The sequence below is a fragment of the Hippopotamus amphibius genome, chromosome 2, assembly GCF_030028045.1.
Source record: "Hippopotamus amphibius kiboko isolate mHipAmp2 chromosome 2, mHipAmp2.hap2, whole genome shotgun sequence".
Lineage (NCBI taxonomy): Eukaryota > Metazoa > Chordata > Mammalia > Artiodactyla > Hippopotamidae > Hippopotamus > Hippopotamus amphibius.
In genome coordinates this window covers 222,506,840-222,523,640 of record NC_080187.1, presented here as the reverse complement: position 1 = coordinate 222,523,640, position 16,801 = coordinate 222,506,840, and the positions used below count along the sequence as shown (strand labels likewise).

Below are 16,801 nucleotides of genomic sequence, written 5' to 3'. Positions count from 1 at the left end.
GTGGCTCCAACAAAGCACCATGATCCCTCACAGAGTCCTGGCACAACCCCATTGAAGACCACGGCATGGCTTCCAGCCCTTGAAATAACCAGCAGCATCCTGCCTCCAAGCACCTGAGGATGGGCTCCTGCCTGCCTCTCACCATCTCTAGGCAGGGGGCATGAGCCTTCCCTACTGACAGGTTTTGGGAAGCCATAAAGCACACACCACAAGGGACCATTCCCTCAGTGGGTGATCATACTCTGGCGCTAGGTGCACAGAGGTCTCTAGAGATGTTCCGCCTGGGGCCAAGGAAGAAATCACTGCCTCGATGTGCTCTCTGACTAGAATACAGCTCTAATGAAGGCATGTGAGTGCACCAGATGTGAGCCCATAAATTTGGGGCAGCAGCAGACATTCCTCCTTGGTAGGCAGGAGGTTGCCAAAAGACTACCCTGTACTGCCTGCTGTGAGGGCGGCCAGCCCATAGTTCAAAATTCTCTGGGGCCTATCAGTAGCAACCAAAAGAGCCACTCACTGCGGAACATTCTGGCTGTGGTGAGTCCATTCCAAGGCTTGGCCTGAAACACAAAATTCAAAGCAGAAAGGCTTAAGGAAAGACTCCACCCATGGCTTCAGAACATGTGGGCCCTGGCACTATGGAGCAGGATAGAAAACCAAAGGTGGCAACACATCTTGGATATGTGGAAGCCATCTACACTGGGAGGAGTCTCAAGGGATTTCCTCGAGCGAGAGGCTGCTCCAACACCCACACCCAAACCCACACACACACCCACACCCAGGGCTCTGCAATGGACCAACAATGCAGGCCATCCTGCCCCTGGATCCCTCTGTTAGGCCTCAGCATAATCCTATTGAGCATGATTTTTTGGTCATCAGCTCTCTTCAGGACCATATGAGTTCTCATCATCGACCCAACTGAGGCCCTCCTCACTCACCTGCGCCCTGCCACATGTGAAGGCTTACCTCAGATGCTTCCTGGAAAGAAGGATGTCTGAAGGGATGTGCCATTCTGTCGAATCCACGTGCTGGGCCAAGGCTCATGGTGATTGCCCTAGGGAACATAGGCCAAACACAGATCTTCATTTCTCTGGGGACGATGGCTGCCAAGAGGTGAGAAGGACAGCTGTGAGAACTCCAACTCCATGCTAGATGCATTGGGGCACGTGTGTGCCACACGCTCATGCATCGAATGATGCTACAAGAAATACCTGCAGCAATACATCCAGGAACATAGGGCCCAAATGTACCTCCACGCAGAGACAGGAACACATAGCTGAAACGCATACAAACAGCTCCCTACATAGCTTCCTTCCTGCCTCCCTTCCTCCAGAATGCTCTAGCTCCCTCCCCTTTGACCCTCGTCCTTGGCTCACTCCCTCCATCCATCCATACTTACAAAGATGAAGGCATGAGTGGACAGGTGGATCAATGCCATCTTATGTACCTTAATACTGTGTCAGGGGCAGATGAAATAACCAGTACGTATATGTCTCCCCAGGGAAGGACTAGCCTCATGGATCCTCCAGGCAGCACAAGGCCTGGCACCAGGTCTGCTTGGTGGGGAAAACACTGGGGGTGTTTCTGGGGGGAATGGAGACATTCCTCTGGGCCCGACCCTGGTGTGGGCAAGCGTGTGCTGGCCGATGTCACACTCGGCTTGTGCATGTGCACAACACCCAGACAATGAGGCCTTTATGTCCCACACAGTGGACATTCACAGGAGCTGGAGGGAGCTCTCTTGGTAGGCAGTGACTCCCGTAGAGGAAGGCCAGCCCAAGAGATGCCACAGGCCTGTATCTGTATGCAGAACCCATGAAAGGGCCTGTCTGAGTAAACTGGCCTATCTGAGGGCCCATGATCCCTCACAGAGACCTGGGAAACCCCATTCCAGCAAGGGACCAGCCCTTCAGCTCTCACAAGAGCCAAGAGCATCTAGCTGCCAAGTCCCTGATCAAGGGTCCTTGTTGCCTCTCACCACCTCCAGGCCTGGCCCCACATCCTCCCAACCAACACTTCTTGGAAGTCACTCAAGCACACCCCACAACTGACCATAAGCTCAGTCCATCCTCGTGCTCTGCCTCGACATGCACAGAGATCTGCGTGGTTGCTCCCCAGGGCAACACGTCATGAAATGGTGCCTCCATGGTCAGTCTTACTACACTTCAGGTCAATCGAGTTGAATTTCAAGGCCCGCATTCCGATCTGGTGGATGGGGAGCCATGTCAAGCATTCCTCCTTGGGGACCACAGAGATTCCCAAACAGGGCCAATTTCTTCTGTGGCAGCATTCCCTACTGTGGCCCGTGCAAGGCCACCAAACAACAGCCATGCAGCTACGCCCTCCTCAGCCCACATCCCGGGACCACCCCTCCCCTTCAGGTCAACAGGGCCTCACGATGGACATGATAACGGGATGCCCAAGGGCTCTGCAAAGCCTTCATGGGGGAATGGACACCCAGAAGCCTTTTCTCCTCTGGAGGGGGCTCTCTGACAAACCAGTGGCTTCCGGAGAGGACGACCAACCCAGGAGAAGCTATGGTCCTGTGTATGCATGCAGACCCCATCAGAGGCCCCATTCGGATCAAGTGGCTCCAACAAAGCACCATGATCCCTCACAGAGTCCTGGCACAACCCCATTGAAGACCACGGCATGGCTTCCAGCCCTTGAAATAACCAGCAGCATCCTGCCTCCAAGCACCTGAGGATGGGCTCCTGCCTGCCTCTCACCATCTCTAGGCAGGGGGCATGAGCCTTCCCTACTGACAGGTTTTGGGAAGCCATAAAGCACACACCACAAGGGACCATTCCCTCAGTTGGTGATCATACTCTGGCGCTAGGTGCACAGAGGTCTCTAGAGATGTTCCGCCTGGGGCCAAGGAAGAAAACACTGCCTCGATGTGCTCTCTGACTAGAATACAGCTCTAATGAAGGCATGTGAGTGCACCAGATGTGAGCCCATAAATTTGGGGCAGCAGCAGACATTCCTCCTTGGTAGGCAGGAGGTTGCCAAAAGACTACCCTGTACTGCCTGCTGTGAGGGCGGCCAGCCCATAGTTCAAAATTCTCTGGGGCCTATCAGTAGCAACCAAAAGAGCCACTCACTGCGGAACATTCTGGCTGTGGTGAGTCCATTCCAAGGCTTGGCCTGAAACACAAAATTCAAAGCAGAAAGGCTTAAGGAAAGACTCCACCCATGGCTTCAGAACATGTGGGCCCTGGCACTATGGAGCAGGATAGAAAACCAAAGGTGGCAACACATCTTGGATATGTGGAAGCCATCTACACTGGGAGGAGTCTCAAGGGATTTCCTCGAGTGAGAGGCTGCTCCAACACCCACACCCAAACCCACACACACACCCACACCCAGGGCTCTGCAATGGACCAAAAATGCAGGCCATCCTGCCCCTGGATCCCTCTGTTAGGCCTCAGCGTAATCCTATTGAGCATGATTTTTTGGTCATCAGCTCTCTTCAGGACCATATGAGTTCTCATCATCGACCCAACTGAGGCCCTCCTCACTCACCTGCGCCCTGCCACATGTGAAGGCTTACCTCAGATGCTTCCTGGAAAGAAGGATGCCTGAAGGGATGTGCCATTCTGTCGAATCCACGTGCTGGGCCAAGGCTCATGGTGATTGCCCTAGGGAACATAGGCCAAACACAGATCTTCATTTCTCTGGGGACGATGGCTGCCAAGAGGTGAGAAGGACAGCTGTGAGAACTCCAACTCCATGCTAGATGCATTGGGGCACGTGTGTGCCACACGCTCATGCATCAAATGATGCTACAAGAAATACCTGCAGCAATACATCCAGGAACATAGGGCCCAAATGTACCTCCACGCAGAGACAGGAACACATAGCTGAAACGCATACAAACAGCTCCCTACATAGCTTCCTTCCTGCCTCCCTTCCTCCAGAATGCTCTAGCTCCCTCCCCTTTGACCCTCGTCCTTGGCTCACTCCCTCCATCCATCCATACTTACAAAGATGAAGGCATGAGTGGACAGGTGGATCAATGCCATCTTATGTACCTTAATACTGTGTCAGGGGCAGATGAAATAACCAGTACGTATATGTCTCCCCAGGGAAGGACTAGCCTCATGGATCCTCCAGGCAGCACAAGGCCTGGCACCAGGTCTGCTTGGTGGGGAAAACACTGGGGGTGTTTCTGGGGGGAATGGAGACATTCCTCTGGGCCCGACCCTGGTGTGGGCAAGCGTGTGCTGGCCGATGTCACACTCGGCTTGTGCATGTGCACAACACCCAGACAATGAGGCCTTTATGTCCCACACAGTGGACATTCACAGGAGCTGGAGGGAGCTCTCTTGGTAGGCAGTGGCTCCCGTAGAGGAAGGCCAGCCCAAGAGATGCCACAGGCCTGTATCTGTATGCAGAACCCATGAAAGGGCCTGTCTGAGTAAACTGGCCTATCTGAGGGCCCATGATCCCTCACAGAGACCTGGGAAACCCCATTCCAGCAAGGGACCAGCCCTTCAGCTCTCACAAGAGCCAAGAGCATCTAGCTGCCAAGTCCCTGATGAAGGGTCCTTGTTGCCTCTCACCACCTCCAGGCCTGGCCCCACATCCTCCCAACCAACACTTCTTGGAAGTCACTCAAGCACACCCCACAACTGACCATAAGCTCAGTCCATCCTCGTGCTCTGCCTCGACATGCACAGAGATCTGCGTGGTTGCTCCCCAGGGCAACACGTCATGAAATGGTGCCTCCATGGTCAGTCTTACTACACTTCAGGTCAATCGAGTTGAATTTCAAGGCCCGCATTCCGATCTGGTGGATGGGGAGCCATGTCAAGCATTCCTCCTTGGGGACCACAGAGATTCCCAAACAGGGCCAATTTCTTCTGTGGCAGCATTCCCTACTGTGGCCCGTGCAAGGCCACCAAACAACAGCCATGCAGCTACGCCCTCCTCAGCCCACATCCCGGGACCACCCCTCCCATTCAGGTCAACAGGGCCTCACGATGGACATGATAACGGGATGCCCAAGGGCTCTGCAAAGCCTTCATGGGGGAATGGACACCCAGAAGCCTTTTCTCCTCTGGAGGGGGCTCTCTGACAAACCAGTGGCTTCCGGAGAGGACGACCAACCCAGGAGAAGCTATGGTCCTGTGTATGCATGCAGACCCCATCAGAGGCCCCATTCGGATCAAGTGGCTCCAACAAAGCACCATGATCCCTCACAGAGTCCTGGCACAACCCCATTGAAGACCACGGCATGGCTTCCAGCCCTTGAAATAACCAGCAGCATCCTGCCTCCAAGCACCTGAGGATGGGCTCCTGCCTGCCTCTCACCATCTCTAGGCAGGGGGCATGAGCCTTCCCTACTGACAGGTTTTGGGAAGCCATAAAGCACACACCACAAGGGACCATTCCCTCAGTGGGTGATCATACTCTGGCGCTAGGTGCACAGAGGTCTCTAGAGATGTTCCGCCTGGGGCCAAGTAAGAAATCACTGCCTCGATGTGCTCTCTGACTAGAATACAGCTCTAATGAAGGCATGTGAGTGCACCAGATGTGAGCCCATAAATTTGGGGCAGCAGCAGACATTCCTCCTTGGTAGGCAGGAGGTTGCCAAAAGACTACCCTGTACTGCCTGCTGTGAGGGCGGCCAGCCCATAGTTCAAAATTCTCTGGGGCCTATCAGTAGCAACCAAAAGAGCCACTCACTGCGGAACATTCTGGCTGTGGTGAGTCCATTCCAAGGCTTGGCCTGAAACACAAAATTCAAAGCAGAAAGGCTTAAGGAAAGACTCCACCCATGGCTTCAGAACATGTGGGCCCTGGCACTATGGAGCACGATAGAAAACCAAAGGTGGCAACACATCTTGGATATGTGGAAGCCATCTACACTGGGAGGAGTCTCAAGGGATTTCCTCGAGCGAGAGGCTGCTCCAACACCCACACCCAAACCCACACACACACCCACACCCAGGGCTCTGCAATGGACCAACAATGCAGGCCATCCTGCCCCTGGATCCCTCTGTTAGGCCTCAGCATAATCCTATTGAGCATGATTTTTTGGTCATCAGCTCTCTTCAGGACCATATGAGTTCTCATCATCGACCCAACTGAGGCCCTCCTCACTCACCTGCGCCCTGCCACATGTGAAGGCTTACCTCAGATGCTTCCTGGAAAGAAGGATGTCTGAAGGGATGTGCCATTCTGTCGAATCCACGTGCTGGGCCAAGGCTCATGGTGATTGCCCTAGGGAACATAGGCCAAACACAGATCTTCATTTCTCTGGGGACGATGGCTGCCAAGAGGTGAGAAGGACAGCTGTGAGAACTCCAACTCCATGCTAGATGCATTGGGGCACGTGTGTGCCACACGCTCATGCATCGAATGATGCTACAAGAAATACCTGCAGCAATACATCCAGGAACATAGGGCCCAAATGTACCTCCACGCAGAGACAGGAACACATAGCTGAAACGCATACAAACAGCTCCCTACATAGCTTCCTTCCTGCCTCCCTTCCTCCAGAATGCTCTAGCTCCCTCCCCTTTGACCCTCGTCCTTGGCTCACTCCCTCCATCCATCCATACTTACAAAGATGAAGGCATGAGTGGACAGGTGGATCAATGCCATCTTATGTACCTTAATACTGTGTCAGGGGCAGATGAAATAACCAGTACGTATATGTCTCCCCAGGGAAGGACTAGCCTCATGGATCCTCCAGGCAGCACAAGGCCTGGCACCAGGTCTGCTTGGTGGGGAAAACACTGGGGGTGTTTCTGGGGGGAATGGAGACATTCCTCTGGGCCCGACCCTGGTGTGGGCAAGCGTGTGCTGGCCGATGTCACACTCGGCTTGTGCATGTGCACAACACCCAGACAATGAGGCCTTTATGTCCCACACAGTGGACATTCACAGGAGCTGGAGGGAGCTCTCTTGGTAGGCAGTGACTCCCGTAGAGGAAGGCCAGCCCAAGAGATGCCACAGGCCTGTATCTGTATGCAGAACCCATGAAAGGGCCTGTCTGAGTAAACTGGCCTATCTGAGGGCCCATGATCCCTCACAGAGACCTGGGAAACCCCATTCCAGCAAGGGACCAGCCCTTCAGCTCTCACAAGAGCCAAGAGCATCTAGCTGCCAAGTCCCTGATCAAGGGTCCTTGTTGCCTCTCACCACCTCCAGGCCTGGCCCCACATCCTCCCAACCAACACTTCTTGGAAGTCACTCAAGCACACCCCACAACTGACCATAAGCTCAGTCCATCCTCGTGCTCTGCCTCGACATGCACAGAGATCTGCGTGGTTGCTCCCCAGGGCAACACGTCATGAAATGGTGCCTCCATGGTCAGTCTTACTACACTTCAGGTCAATCGAGTTGAATTTCAAGGCCCGCATTCCGATCTGGTGGATGGGGAGCCATGTCAAGCATTCCTCCTTGGGGACCACAGAGATTCCCAAACAGGGCCAATTTCTTCTGTGGCAGCATTCCCTACTGTGGCCCGTGCAAGGCCACCAAACAACAGCCATGCAGCTACGCCCTCCTCAGCCCACATCCCGGGACCACCCCTCCCCTTCAGGTCAACAGGGCCTCACGATGGACATGATAACGGGATGCCCAAGGGCTCTGCAAAGCCTTCATGGGGGAATGGGACACCCAGAAGCCTTTTCTCCTCTGGAGGGGGCTCTCTGACAAACCAGTGGCTTCCGGAGAGGACGACCAACCCAGGAGAAGCTATGGTCCTGTGTATGCATGCAGACCCCATCAGAGGCCCCATTCGGATCAAGTGGCTCCAACAAAGCACCATGATCCCTCACAGAGTCCTGGCACAACCCCATTGAAGACCACGGCATGGCTTCCAGCCCTTGAAATAACCAGCAGCATCCTGCCTCCAAGCACCTGAGGATGGGCTCCTGCCTGCCTCTCACCATCTCTAGGCAGGGGGCATGAGCCTTCCCTACTGACAGGTTTTGGGAAGCCATAAAGCACACACCACAAGGGACCATTCCCTCAGTTGGGGATCATACTCTGGCGCTAGGTGCACAGAGGTCTCTAGAGATGTTCCGCCTGGGGCCAAGGAAGAAAACACTGCCTCGATGTGCTCTCTGACTAGAATACAGCTCTAATGAAGGCATGTGAGTGCACCAGATGTGAGCCCATAAATTTGGGGCAGCAGCAGACATTCCTCCTTGGTAGGCAGGAGGTTGCCAAAAGACTACCCTGTACTGCCTGCTGTGAGGGCGGCCAGCCCATAGTTCAAAATTCTCTGGGGCCTATCAGTAGCAACCAAAAGAGCCACTCACTGCGGAACATTCTGGCTGTGGTGAGTCCATTCCAAGGCTTGGCCTGAAACACAAAATTCAAAGCAGAAAGGCTTAAGGAAAGACTCCACCCATGGCTTCAGAACATGTGGGCCCTGGCACTATGGAGCACGATAGAAAACCAAAGGTGGCAACACATCTTGGATATGTGGAAGCCATCTACACTGGGAGGAGTCTCAAGGGATTTCCTCGAGCGAGAGGCTGCTCCAACACCCACACCCAAACCCACACACACACCCACACCCAGGGCTCTGCAATGGACCGACAATGCAGGCCATCCTGCCCCTGGATCCCTCTGTTAGGCCTCAGCATAATCCTATTGAGCATGATTTTTTGGTCATCAGCTCTCTTCAGGACCATATGAGTTCTCATCATCGACCCAACTGAGGCCCTCCTCACTCACCTGCGCCCTGCCACATGTGAAGGCTTACCTCAGATGCTTCCTGGAAAGAAGGATGCCTGAAGGGATGTGCCATTCTGTCGAATCCACGTGCTGGGCCAAGGCTCATGGTGATTGCCCTAGGGAACATAGGCCAAACACAGATCTTCATTTCTCTGGGGACGATGGCTGCCAAGAGGTGAGAAGGACAGCTGTGAGAACTCCAACTCCATGCTAGATGCATTGGGGCACGTGTGTGCCACACGCTCATGCATCGAATGATGCTACAAGAAATACCTGCAGCAATACATCCAGGAACATAGGGCCCAAATGTACCTCCACGCAGAGACAGGAACACATAGCTGAAACGCATACAAACAGCTCCCTACATAGCTTCCTTCCTGCCTCCCTTCCTCCAGAATGCTCTAGCTCCCTCCCCTTTGACCCTCGTCCTTGGCTCACTCCCTCCATCCATCCATACTTACAAAGATGAAGGCATGAGTGGACAGGTGGATCAATGCCATCTTATGTACCTTAATACTGTGTCAGGGGCAGATGAAATAACCAGTACGTATATGTCTCCCCAGGGAAGGACTAGCCTCATGGATCCTCCAGGCAGCACAAGGCCTGGCACCAGGTCTGCTTGGTGGGGAAAACACTGGGGGTGTTTCTGGGGGGAATGGAGACATTCCTCTGGGCCCGACCCTGGTGTGGGCAAGCGTGTGCTGGCCGATGTCACACTCGGCTTGTGCATGTGCACAACACCCAGACAATGAGGCCTTTATGTCCCACACAGTGGACATTCACAGGAGCTGGAGGGAGCTCTCTTGGTAGGCAGTGACTCCCGTAGAGGAAGGCCAGCCCAAGAGATGCCACAGGCCTGTATCTGTATGCAGAACCCATGAAAGGGCCTGTCTGAGTAAACTGGCCTATCTGAGGGCCCATGATCCCTCACAGAGACCTGGGAAACCCCATTCCAGCAAGGGACCAGCCCTTCAGCTCTCACAAGAGCCAAGAGCATCTAGCTGCCAAGTCCCTGATGAAGGGTCCTTGTTGCCTCTCCCCACCTCCAGGCCTGGCCCCACATCCTCCCAACCAACACTTCTTGGAAGTCACTCAAGCACACCCCACAACTGACCATAAGCTCAGTCCATCCTCGTGCTCTGCCTCGACATGCACAGAGATCTGCGTGGTTGCTCCCCAGGGCAACACGTCATGAAATGGTGCCTCCATGGTCAGTCTTACTACACTTCAGGTCAATCGAGTTGAATTTCAAGGCCCGCATTCCGATCTGGTGGATGGGGAGCCATGTCAAGCATTCCTCCTTGGGGACCACAGAGATTCCCAAACAGGGCCAATTTCTTCTGTGGCAGCATTCCCTACTGTGGCCCGTGCAAGGCCACCAAACAACAGCCATGCAGCTACGCCCTCCTCAGCCCACATCCCGGGACCACCCCTCCCCTTCAGGTCAACAGGGCCTCACGATGGACATGATAACGGGATGCCCAAGGGCTCTGCAAAGCCTTCATGGGGGAATGGACACCCAGAAGCCTTTTCTCCTCTGGAGGGGGCTCTCTGACAAACCAGTGGCTTCCGGAGAGGACGACCAACCCAGGAGAAGCTATGGTCCTGTGTATGCATGCAGACCCCATCAGAGGCCCCATTCGGATCAAGTGGCTCCAACAAAGCACCATGATCCCTCACAGAGTCCTGGCACAACCCCATTGAAGACCACGGCATGGCTTCCAGCCCTTGAAATAACCAGCAGCATCCTGCCTCCAAGCACCTGAGGATGGGCTCCTGCCTGCCTCTCACCATCTCTAGGCAGGGGGCATGAGCCTTCCCTACTGACAGGTTTTGGGAAGCCATAAAGCACACACCACAAAGGACCATTCCCTCAGTTGGTGATCATACTCTGGCGCTAGGTGCACAGAGGTCTCTAGAGATGTTCCGCCTGGGGCCAAGGAAGAAAACACTGCCTCGATGTGCTCTCTGACTAGAATACAGCTCTAATGAAGGCATGTGAGTGCACCAGATGTGAGCCCATAAATTTGGGGCAGCAGCAGACATTCCTCCTTGGTAGGCAGGAGGTTGCCAAAAGACTACCCTGTACTGCCTGCTGTGAGGGCGGCCAGCCCATAGTTCAAAATTCTCTGGGGCCTATCAGTAGCAACCAAAAGAGCCACTCACTGCGGAACATTCTGGCTGTGGTGAGTCCATTCCAAGGCTTGGCCTGAAACACAAAATTCAAAGCAGAAAGGCTTAAGGAAAGACTCCACCCATGGCTTCAGAACATGTGGGCCCTGGCACTATGGAGCAGGATAGAAAACCAAAGGTGGCAACACATCTTGGATATGTGGAAGCCATCTACACTGGGAGGAGTCTCAAGGGATTTCCTCGAGCGAGAGGCTGCTCCAACACCCACACCCAAACCCACACACACACCCACACCCAGGGCTCTGCAATGGACCAACAATGCAGGCCATCCTGCCCCTGGATCCCTCTGTTAGGCCTCAGCGTAATCCTATTGAGCATGATTTTTTGGTCATCAGCTCTCTTCAGGACCATATGAGTTCTCATCATCGACCCAACTGAGGCCCTCCTCACTCACCTGCGCCCTGCCACATGTGAAGGCTTACCTCAGATGCTTCCTGGAAAGAAGGATGCCTGAAGGGATGTGCCATTCTGTCGAATCCACGTGCTGGGCCAAGGCTCATGGTGATTGCCCTAGGGAACATAGGCCAAACACAGATCTTCATTTCTCTGGGGACGATGGCTGCCAAGAGGTGAGAAGGACAGCTGTGAGAACTCCAACTCCATGCTAGATGCATTGGGGCACGTGTGTGCCACACGCTCATGCATCGAATGATGCTACAAGAAATACCTGCAGCAATACATCCAGGAACATAGGGCCCAAATGTACCTCCACGCAGAGACAGGAACACATAGCTGAAATGCATACAAACAGCTCCCTACATAGCTTCCTTCCTGCCTCCCTTCCTCCAGAATGCTCTAGCTCCCTCCCCTTTGACCCTCGTCCTTGGCTCACTCCCTCCATCCATCCATACTTACAAAGATGAAGGCATGAGTGGACAGGTGGATCAATGCCATCTTATGTACCTTAATACTGTGTCAGGGGCAGATGAAATAACCAGTACGTATATGTCTCCCCAGGGAAGGACTAGCCTCATGGATCCTCCAGGCAGCACAAGGCCTGGCACCAGGTCTGCTTGGTGGGGAAAACACTGGGGGTGTTTCTGGGGGGAATGGAGACATTCCTCTGGGCCCGACCCTGGTGTGGGCAAGCGTGTGCTGGCCGATGTCACACTCGGCTTGTCCATGTGCACAACACCCAGACAATGAGGCCTTTATGTCCCACACAGTGGACATTCACAGGAGCTGGAGGGAGCTCTCTTGGTAGGCAGTGGCTCCCGTAGAGGAAGGCCAGCCCAAGAGATGCCACAGGCCTGTATCTGTATGCAGAACCCATGAAAGGGCCTGTCTGAGTAAACTGGCCTATCTGAGGGCCCATGATCCCTCACAGAGACCTGGGAAACCCCATTCCAGCAAGGGACCAGCCCTTCAGCTCTCACAAGAGCCAAGAGCATCTAGCTGCCAAGTCCCTGATGAAGGGTCCTTGTTGCCTCTCACCACCTCCAGGCCTGGCCCCACATCCTCCCAACCAACACTTCTTGGAAGTCACTCAAGCACACCCCACAACTGACCATAAGCTCAGTCCATCCTCGTGCTCTGCCTCGACATGCACAGAGATCTGCGTGGTTGCTCCCCAGGGCAACACGTCATGAAATGGTGCCTCCATGGTCAGTCTTACTACACTTCAGGTCAATCGAGTTGAATTTCAAGGCCCGCATTCCGATCTGGTGGATGGGGAGCCATGTCAAGCATTCCTCCTTGGGGACCACAGAGATTCCCAAACAGGGCCAATTTCTTCTGTGGCAGCATTCCCTACTGTGGCCCGTGCAAGGCCACCAAACAACAGCCATGCAGCTACGCCCTCCTCAGCCCACCTCCCGGGACCACCCCTCCCCTTCAGGTCAACAGGGCCTCACGATGGACATGATAACGGGATGCCCAAGGGCTCTGCAAAGCCTTCATGGGGGAATGGACACCCAGAAGCCTTTTCTCCTCTGGAGGGGGCTCTCTGACAAACCAGTGGCTTCCGGAGAGGACGACCAACCCAGGAGAAGCTATGGTCGTGTGTATGCATGCAGACCCCATCAGAGGCCCCATTCGGATCAAGTGGCTCCAACAAAGCACCATGATCCCTCACAGAGTCCTGGCACAACCCCATTGAAGACCACGGCATGGCTTCCAGCCCTTGAAATAACCAGCAGCATCCTGCCTCCAAGCACCTGAGGATGGGCTCCTGCCTGCCTCTCACCATCTCTAGGCAGGGGGCATGAGCCTTCCCTACTGACAGGTTTTGGGAAGCCATAAAGCACACACCACAAGGGACCATTCCCTCAGTTGGGGATCATACTCTGGCGCTAGGTGCACAGAGGTCTCTAGAGATGTTCCGCCTGGGGCCAAGGAAGAAAACACTGCCTCGATGTGCTCTCTGACTAGAATACAGCTCTAATGAAGGCATGTGAGTGCACCAGATGTGAGCCCATAAATTTGGGGCAGCAGCAGACATTCCTCCTTGGTAGGCAGGAGGTTGCCAAAAGACTACCCTGTACTGCCTGCTGTGAGGGCGGCCAGCCCATAGTTCAAAATTCTCTGGGGCCTATCAGTAGCAACCAAAAGAGCCACTCACTGCGGAACATTCTGGCTGTGGTGAGTCCATTCCAAGGCTTGGCCTGAAACACAAAATTCAAAGCAGAAAGGCTTAAGGAAAGACTCCACCCATGGCTTCAGAACATGTGGGCCCTGGCACTATGGAGCAGGATAGAAAACCAAAGGTGGCAACACATCTTGGATATGTGGAAGCCATCTACACTGGGAGGAGTCTCAAGGGATTTCCTCGAGCGAGAGGCTGCTCCAACACCCACACCCAAACCCACACACACACCCACACCCAGGGCTCTGCAATGGACCAACAATGCAGGCCATCCTGCCCCTGGATCCCTCTGTTAGGCCTCAGCATAATCCTATTGAGCATGATTTTTTGGTCATCAGCTCTCTTCAGGACCATATGAGTTCTCATCATCGACCCAACTGAGGCCCTCCTCACTCACCTGCGCCCTGCCACATGTGAAGGCTTACCTCAGATGCTTCCTGGAAAGAAGGATGCCTGAAGGGATGTGCCATTCTGTCGAATCCACGTGCTGGGCCAAGGCTCATTGTGATTGCCCTAGGGAACATAGGCCAAACACAGATCTTCATTTCTCTGGGGACGATGGCTGCCAAGAGGTGAGAAGGACAGCTGTGAGAACTCCAACTCCATGCTAGATGCATTGGGGCACGTGTGTGCCACACGCTCATGCATCGAATGATGCTACAAGAAATACCTGCAGCAATACATCCAGGAACATAGGGCCCAAATGTACCTCCACGCAGAGACAGGAACACATAGCTGAAACGCATACAAACAGCTCCCTACATAGCTTCCTTCCTGCCTCCCTTCCTCCAGAATGCTCTAGCTCCCTCCCCTTTGACCCTCGTCCTTGGCTCACTCCCTCCATCCATCCATACTTACAAAGATGAAGGCATGAGTGGACAGGTGGATCAATGCCATCTTATGTACCTTAATACTGTGTCAGGGGCAGATGAAATAACCAGTACGTATATGTCTCCCCAGGGAAGGACTAGCCTCATGGATCCTCCAGGCAGCACAAGGCCTGGCACCAGGTCTGCTTGGTGGGGAAAACACTGGGGGTGTTTCTGGGGGGAATGGAGACATTCCTCTGGGCCCGACCCTGGTGTGGGCAAGCGTGTGCTGGCCGATGTCACACTCGGCTTGTCCATGTGCACAACACCCAGACAATGAGGCCTTTATGTCCCACACAGTGGACATTCACAGGAGCTGGAGGGAGCTCTCTTGGTAGGCAGTGGCTCCCGTAGAGGAAGGCCAGCCCAAGAGATGCCACAGGCCTGTATCTGTATGCAGAACCCATGAAAGGGCCTGTCTGAGTAAACTGGCCTATCTGAGGGCCCATGATCCCTCACAGAGACCTGGGAAACCCCATTCCAGCAAGGGACCAGCCCTTCAGCTCTCACAAGAGCCAAGAGCATCTAGCTGCCAAGTCCCTGATCAAGGGTCCTTGTTGCCTCTCACCACCTCCAGGCCTGGCCCCACATCCTCCCAACCAACACTTCTTGGAAGTCACTCAAGCACACCCCACAACTGACCATAAGCTCAGTCCATCCTCGTGCTCTGCCTCGACATGCACAGAGATCTGCGTGGTTGCTCCCCAGGGCAACACGTCATGAAATGGTGCCTCCATGGTCAGTCTTACTACACTTCAGGTCAATCGAGTTGAATTTCAAGGCCTGCATTCCGATCTGGTGGATGGGGAGCCATGTCAAGCATTCCTCCTTGGGGACCACAGAGATTCCCAAACAGGGCCAATTTCTTCTGTGGCAGCATTCCCTACTGTGGCCCGTGCAAGGCCACCAAACAACAGCCATGCAGCTACGCCCTCCTCAGCCCACATCCCGGGACCACCCCTCCCCTTCAGGTCAACAGGGCCTCACGATGGACATGATAACGGGATGCCCAAGGGCTCTGCAAAGCCTTCATGGGGGAATGGACACCCAGAAGCCTTTTCTCCTCTGGAGGGGGCTCTCTGACAAACCAGTGGCTTCCGGAGAGGACGACCAACCCAGGAGAAGCTATGGTCGTGTGTATGCATGCAGACCCCATCAGAGGCCCCATTCGGATCAAGTGGCTCCAACAAAGCACCATGATCCCTCACAGAGTCCTGGCACAACCCCATTGAAGACCACGGCATGGCTTCCAGCCCTTGAAATAACCAGCAGCATCCTGCCTCCAAGCACCTGAGGATGGGCTCCTGCCTGCCTCTCACCATCTCTAGGCAGGGGGCATGAGCCTTCCCTACTGACAGGTTTTGGGAAGCCATAAAGCACACACCACAAGGGACCATTCCCTCAGTTGGTGATCATACTCTGGCGCTAGGTGCACAGAGGTCTCTAGAGATGTTCCGCCTGGGGCCAAGGAAGAAAACACTGCCTCGATGTGCTCTCTGACTAGAATACAGCTCTAATGAAGGCATGTGAGTGCACCAGATGTGAGCCCATAAATTTGGGGCAGCAGCAGACATTCCTCCTTGGTAGGCAGGAGGTTGCCAAAAGACTACCCTGTACTGCCTGCTGTGAGGGCGGCCAGCCCATAGTTCAAAATTCTCTGGGGCCTATCAGTAGCAACCAAAAGAGCCACTCACTGCGGAACATTCTGGCTGTGGTGAGTCCATTCCAAGGCTTGGCCTGAAACACAAAATTCAAAGCAGAAAGGCTTAAGGAAAGACTCCACCCATGGCTTCAGAACATGTGGGCCCTGGCACTATGGAGCAGGATAGAAAACCAAAGGTGGCAACACATCTTGGATATGTGGAAGCCATCTACACTGGGAGGAGTCTCAAGGGATTTCCTCGAGCGAGAGGCTGCTCCAACACCCACACCCAAACCCACACACACACCCACACCCAGGGCTCTGCAATGGACCAAAAATGCAGGCCATCCTGCCCCTGGATCCCTCTGTTAGGCCTCAGCGTAATCCTATTGAGCATGATTTTTTGGTCATCAGCTCTCTTCAGGACCATATGAGTTCTCATCATCGACCCAACTGAGGCCCTCCTCACTCACCTGCGCCCTGCCACATGTGAAGGCTTACCTCAGATGCTTCCTGGAAAGAAGGATGCCTGAAGGGATGTGCCACTCTGTCGAATCCACGTGCTGGGCCAAGGCTCATGGTGATTGCCCTAGGGAACATAGGCCAAACACAGATCTTCATTTCTCTGGGGACGATGGCTGCCAAGAGGTGAGAAGGACAGCTGTGAGAACTCCAACTCCATGCTAGATGCATTGGGGCACGTGTGTGCCACACGCTCATGCATCGAATGATGCTACAAGAAATACCTGCAGCAATACATCCAGGAACATAGGGCCCAAATGTACCTCCACGCAGAGACAGGAACACATAGCT

General features: G+C 54.2%; 7 non-coding genes across 7 annotated transcripts; all 7 read right to left on the bottom strand.

The window, feature by feature from the left end:
• Window positions 1–835: 835 nt before the first annotated feature.
• Window positions 836–916, bottom strand: LOC130846893 (small nucleolar RNA SNORD115). Its single transcript, XR_009051688.1, has one exon. It is a non-coding gene; the product is annotated as a small nucleolar RNA SNORD115 (small nucleolar RNA).
• A 2,506-nt stretch (window positions 917–3,422) lies between these two features.
• LOC130847637 (small nucleolar RNA SNORD115) lies at window positions 3,423–3,503 on the bottom strand. The gene has a single exon (XR_009052384.1). It is a non-coding gene; the product is annotated as a small nucleolar RNA SNORD115 (small nucleolar RNA).
• A 2,506-nt stretch (window positions 3,504–6,009) lies between these two features.
• On the bottom strand, window positions 6,010–6,090 carry LOC130846892 (small nucleolar RNA SNORD115). The gene has a single exon (XR_009051687.1). It is a non-coding gene; the product is annotated as a small nucleolar RNA SNORD115 (small nucleolar RNA).
• Window positions 6,091–8,597: 2,507 nt separating this feature from the next.
• LOC130846891 (small nucleolar RNA SNORD115) lies at window positions 8,598–8,678 on the bottom strand. The gene has a single exon (XR_009051686.1). It is a non-coding gene; the product is annotated as a small nucleolar RNA SNORD115 (small nucleolar RNA).
• A 2,506-nt stretch (window positions 8,679–11,184) lies between these two features.
• Window positions 11,185–11,265, bottom strand: LOC130847636 (small nucleolar RNA SNORD115). The gene has a single exon (XR_009052383.1). It is a non-coding gene; the product is annotated as a small nucleolar RNA SNORD115 (small nucleolar RNA).
• A 2,506-nt stretch (window positions 11,266–13,771) lies between these two features.
• On the bottom strand, window positions 13,772–13,852 carry LOC130846889 (small nucleolar RNA SNORD115). Its single transcript, XR_009051684.1, has one exon. It is a non-coding gene; the product is annotated as a small nucleolar RNA SNORD115 (small nucleolar RNA).
• Window positions 13,853–16,358: 2,506 nt separating this feature from the next.
• LOC130847635 (small nucleolar RNA SNORD115) lies at window positions 16,359–16,439 on the bottom strand. Its single transcript, XR_009052382.1, has one exon. It is a non-coding gene; the product is annotated as a small nucleolar RNA SNORD115 (small nucleolar RNA).
• Between the last annotated feature and the right edge of the window lie 362 nt (window positions 16,440–16,801).